This window comes from Bos indicus, chromosome 6, assembly GCF_029378745.1.
Source record: "Bos indicus isolate NIAB-ARS_2022 breed Sahiwal x Tharparkar chromosome 6, NIAB-ARS_B.indTharparkar_mat_pri_1.0, whole genome shotgun sequence".
Lineage (NCBI taxonomy): Eukaryota > Metazoa > Chordata > Mammalia > Artiodactyla > Bovidae > Bos > Bos indicus.
In genome coordinates this window covers 28776261-28782319 of record NC_091765.1, presented here as the reverse complement: position 1 = coordinate 28782319, position 6059 = coordinate 28776261, and the positions used below count along the sequence as shown (strand labels likewise).

The window sequence follows — 6059 nt, the reverse complement described above, 5'->3', positions numbered from 1 at the left end:
GTGATTGTAGTTCCACTTGCTGAAACTATTCTGCACAACAGGCGTAAGTGGAAGCATGATTGCACTAGGGGTGCAAACACTCCGCATTAACTAAGCAAACACAGAATCACAGGTTAGGAGTCCATGCCCTGGATAACCAGCATGCCCCCTAAAAGGCTGATCAAATGTTGAACTCTTTATATTTCCAGAAGCCAGGGCTTCAGAAACATGGCTGCCACATTTTCATGCCCTTTACTCTCAAATAAAGCAGGATAATGGCCTCTAACTGTTTCACTGAAATAAAATGCTTTTTTCCATGACGAATCTCTTTGCAAACACTGTCTGGGATGAGAGTTGCAGGGAAATAACAAGCGGCAGAGCTGATTTTCCTGAATTCTCTCTTTATGGATTGAGCCATAAACCTATAACAATGTGAAGGCTTCAGAGATTTTGTAGTTGTCCTCGTAAGAAATAGACATTCTAATTTCTTACAGTTCAGGTTGTAGAAATAGGCACATTTTCCCCATAGTCACCAGGCTATGAATCTGAGTAACTAATCTACTGATAATTACATGTGATGCTTCAAATTAGAAACCAATATTACATGTGTGAATTAATGGCATTTCATTATGTGTTACTGTCTCCATCAATAAACTGTGACTAGATTTAAGCTTTGCAGGTCTGAGTAACTCGGGAGAGTTCTGTTCAAGTGCAGTTTCAATCAAGGGTAGTATGAAATGATGAATGAAGGAACCCAAATACACTGAATATATCTCAGAGGCAAAATCAGCTAGAGTTTCCCAGTGTGTGTGAGTCGAATTTTTCTCATGCTGGAGCATTGCAGGAATGGAAAGTAAATGGAGATTTAAAATCCTGAGTGACTCTCAATCTACACTACAGATTAAACAAGTCATATTTATGAATTTTAAGTTAGACTGGTTACAAGCTGACCCAGCTCACTGAGTAGAAAGAACTTGGTCTGAATTTGTGAACCCTAAATCGCTGAAATCCAAGCTTTGTCTAGCAAGTGATAAAACTGAATCAAGAACAGAAGCTGAATTTAATAGAGGCCCCAGTGATTCTCCTCTCTCATTTGCAACCTCCAACTTCACTGGCTTGTTACAGCTGAATAAGCAGCACTTATTTAGTGAATAAAATGCTGCCTTCCCTATCTCCTCACCCCTCTTCTCAAATTATGCAGTTTTCTTCCCAAACTCAGCCTGCGATTTTAAATGAAAAGAAAATCTGCAGCCCTATCTCTGCATTAGTGGAACATGGAGGACACTAAAGTTCAGCTCAAAATGATGAATCAGTGAAGAAGCCCTCCTTCTCTGCCATTACCGAGGGCTAGCCCTGCCTGTTAGTTCAAGGCAAAATTTGCATTTATTTGTATGTGTGGATAGGGGTTACATATTATTAATTTGCCACTAGTAAGGGTACTCCCCAATATCTGGCTCAGTAAGGACTGGGAAAGAAATTCATTTTTCAGATTTGGAAGATTGCCACTTCTCAACAGATTTTATTATATTCACCTCAAATACACTTACAAACATGATGAGTCTCAAATATGTATTAATACTACATTTATTTTTGTATACATATTTAGGTGAGGAAATGTAAAAGGAATTTTAATGCTTTTTACTATATTCCAAATCCTTGTACAAGAATTGATGCTTTTGAACTGTGGTGTTGCAGAAGACTCTTGAGAGTCCCTTGGACTGCAAGGAGATCCAACCAGTCAATACTAAAGGAAATCAGTCCTGAATATTCATTAGAACGACTGATGCTGAAGCTGAAACTCCAATACTTTGGCCACCTCATGCGAAGAACTGACTCACTGGAAAAGACCCTGATGCTGGGAAGATTGAAGGCAGGAGGAGAAGGGGACAGCTAAAGATGAGATGGTTGGATGGCATCACCGATTCAATGGACATGAGTTTGCGTAAGCTCCGGGAGTTGGTGATGGACAGGGAGGCCTGGCATGCTGCAGTCCATGGGGTTGCAAAGAGTCGGACATGATTGGGACTGAACTGAACTGAAATCCTTGTATCAATTTTTTTTCTCCAGAATTATCTTTCTGCCATCCTAATTTCTTCTCACTCTCTCTAGTTTTCTTATATGTTAACAATATAATAATAGGTTTAAATACTGGGGTTTCTATTGAAATACATCATGAGTCCAGATACTGCCCCACTACCTGACTACTTCACTGAAACTGATCATGTCTCTGATCATGATGTCTTAACTGAAATTGATCATTGATCCTTTGTCTCTTAGTTGTATCTAGATTAGACATTCTTTCAGTTTACTCAAGCTAACATTTGTAGCCCTGAATTATGTAAACTGATGGACTTTTCTTCTAAAAAACAATGTAACTTTTGAGAAAGTTAGTGTATCCTTAATTGTGCCAATGATGCTGCAAACTCCATAGTTTGTTAGTCAGATTTACAACCCCAAAGCAGTATTCTCTTTCTTTTTTCTCTATCTTTTAAAAACTGTAATTAGTTTGTTCCAAAGCATTTCTAAAACATATATTTAATCTATAATTTGGGGCACATAATAATCCCTAAATGCCGTACAATCAGTCTCTGCAACTATGGAGACCTGTGTCCTGATTTTACACTCATGGTTTTGAAGTCTCTAATCTTCCATGTGATTCTATTCTTTTCAGTAAGAATCACCTTCATCAAGTATCAATTTCTCTTTCAGAGGCCAACGTATCCTTGTAATTGCATCTCGAATTAAATTTATAGTTAGGGGATTCTCTTGTGACTGTTAATTACTAGGTTCAACAAAATGAGAAAGGAGGAGAATTACATTTGTCTATCCTGTATTCATTATATGCATCCTCTCATTTTAGACTCAGGGCAAACCTGAAAAGAAAGAAGTATTTTTTTCCTTTATACAGGAAAGAAACTGAGACTTCCACATACCAGAGAATGTTCTTAAATCCCCCAAACTGACAAAACTTTAGGTAAAAAAACTTCCCTAATCTAAAGAGGGACAGGGAGATAAGGAGAGGGAGACAGCAGGAATGCCGTTTGCCACTGCCAGGAAACAAGGATGCTATACTTGAGATTAACTGACAGGGTAACAATGACCTTCTTCTTTCATTAATTCACACATGTCCTGTATAGTCTCTAAATATATTTATTCAATAGGTGATGCATAACTTCTTGAGATATAAAGGAGTATTATAGAAGAAAACAGAAAAAAAAAAAAAAAAAAAAAACAGTGCCCAAATTAACCTCAGCCCAGAGTACATACTAATTGTGTCCACGTACTTTTGTTGAAAAATAGATAATGTAAATGATAGAGCCAAAACATCAACATTTAATTCATGGATAGATGTGATTAAAAATCACTGAAATTATGAACTGCATCATCATGGTCAAGCACATCCTGCTGACTATTTTAATTTGAGCAGATATATTTGTCAATTTGAATTAAAGTGCATATTGCATGGAGTATGCATGCTTCCTTTCCAGGTCTTGTTAGGACAATATGCAATAACAATATTAAACAATAAACAACTCATGCACATATTGGGAAAGAAATACTTTGAGAAATAATATAAAGACTAAAGCAGTAAAACATAATAGGTTTTTTGGGGGAATATATACATATATATATATTTAAAGGATTTGATAGTTCCTTGTTAAGCAAAATCAAAGTTTGGCTATAGAATGACATGAAATATCTAAGTTATAGTCAGCACAGGTTGCTTACATAAAGACTTATACCCATTTTAACATAAACAGCATATCACAGCATAAAAGTGCACCCCAATTTGACTCTCGTAAGGTACAAGTTAAACATCTATCTGTTGAGTGGTATCATCTCCAGATCTCTACATTGAGTTCAGGAGTGGATTCAAGGTTTTTCTGGGTCTTTCTCAAGGGCTCTCCTTCTCTTCAGTATTTCTCACTATTCCCATTTTCCTTCTACTTACATGGAATTATCATTCTTAAATTTAAATTAATTAATTAATTAATTTATTTGGCGGCACCGGGTTTTAGACACACATGTGCAGAATCTTTGATCTTCATTTCCACATGCTGCATCTTTAGCTGTGGCATGCAAACTGTAGCTGAAGCTTGCATGATCTAGTTCCCCATCCAGGGATGGAACGTAGGCCCCCTGTATTGGGATTGCAGAGTCTTAGCCACTTGACCACCAAGGAAATACCTGACATTTTTAAATTTAACACCTCATTTTCATCACTTGCTCATGTCAGTTCCTTGAAATGTTATTGTCCATAAACTTTGACATATATTTTTATAACAGAAGCAGATGCTAAAAGATGTAGACACAACACAATTTAATCCAATGGGTATTTAAAAAGTACAAAGTAAGAATTCAGTTGCCGACTTACTGGATATTATACATTATTAAATGTCTATTTTATTTCCATGATCTGAAACTGACTTCTCACCCAAGAAAAGGGATTCATTTCTAAGCATTTATGTCTTTCTTTGATGGAAACAGAAGACATGTTTCCTCTTTAACAAAATTGTCCCAGGGGTGGAAAAAAAAAAATGCTTTCCAAATTAGAGTACAAGTCTTCCTTAAATGTCAGTGTGTGGTAAATAAGATATGGTAGCAGTCTTTTAAATTTCATAAAATCTAGTTAAGATGGTGTATTTTGCCATTTTGCAGATGGTCCATCGAGTTAGTTCTGTTATCAGAGTTATTTTCATCTTCTGAATCATCTTCATCATCACCGGCGAAGACCTCATCGGGAGCCACCGTCACCCAGTCCTGGGCTTCCTGCTGTACCTGAGAGCAGGAGAGCTCAGTCACCAGCTCCCTCATCTGAGCCACACCCGGTAACAAGCTCTGGAAAGGGTCGGTGACACCCGCGGCGCCGCACAAGGCACCCGTGGCCGCCGTCGCTGCGCTTACAGTCTGAGGTACTCACCCTGTAAGAGCTCCATAGCGACCGCTGAGCTTCAGGAGCATGCCACAGTCAATAAGTTATTTTTAAGTTCAGAGAATAACGTGTCTCTCTTACTGCCTTCTTCCCCAAAATTAAAGGAAATATCACCTGCTGTAGTAATCAAATATCTTTAGTATGACTTTAGATGGCAATACAAATTCCAATCTTTGTAATCACTTCAACTGTATAAGAGTGTGAAATATACATTTAATTAATGAAGGATATAATGCAATAGTAGAGAAAGGCCTATGAAACATATGAAAATAATAAAATGCTGAGATTTGGAGATGAAAGAGATAATAACATCTACCAAACAGGTTTTAGTACTCTCACTTGGAGATAAATTTTTTTTGTAGTGAGATGGATAAGTATGAATATATTTGTTGTGTACTAAGAGCAACCTCTATACATCACTGGACACTGACTCATTTCCCTGTACTCATCCCCAGGCTGTCCTAAGAACCTCTGGGATGTGCCTGTTGATGCTGTGCAGTGATTAGTACGAGTGGCAGAGGTACTGGCAAGAGAGGGCTCAAGAGTCCAGCAGAATTATCATCCTGCTCACGCTCAGTCATGTCTGACTCTTTGCAACCCCATGGACTATAGCATACCAGGCTCCTCTGTCCATGAGATTTTCCAGGCAAGAATACTAGAATGGATTGCCATTTCCTCCTACAGGGGAACTTTCCAACCCAGGGGTCAAACTCAAGTCTCCTGTGGCTCCTGCATTGGCAGGCAGGTTCTTTACCCCTGAGCCACCAGGGAAGCTCCAGCAGAATCATCAAGTGCCAGAGTTTATATCCAAGGGTTTCCACTGAGGCATACCCCTCAAACAAATAGCCTGTTTATTTTGACAATAGAAATAATTTTCAAATGGTTTGCTTCCTATATACATTTTATATTACCCCTTGCTAAGAACAATTGTCTTCTGTGTATTTCAATGCATATGTCTCTAGTGAACAGTATGGTCCTGGTAAAACACGTGAGGTAAAGCAACAATTCTGCCATTGATCATCATTTCATCCATAAGGTGATTTTTGTCTTGAGGTTGAAACAGTTGTGCAGTGTTTTACCTACTTAGTATTAAATAAATTTAGTAACTGTGGAAAATTCTGAAAGAGATGGGAATACCAGACCACCT

The 6059-nt window shown here is 38.0% G+C and overlaps 1 pseudogene; it reads right to left on the bottom strand.

The window, feature by feature from the left end:
• Window positions 1-4544: 4544 nt before the first annotated feature.
• LOC139183532 (EKC/KEOPS complex subunit GON7 pseudogene) lies at window positions 4545-4916 on the bottom strand (annotated as a pseudogene).
• Between the last annotated feature and the right edge of the window lie 1143 nt (window positions 4917-6059).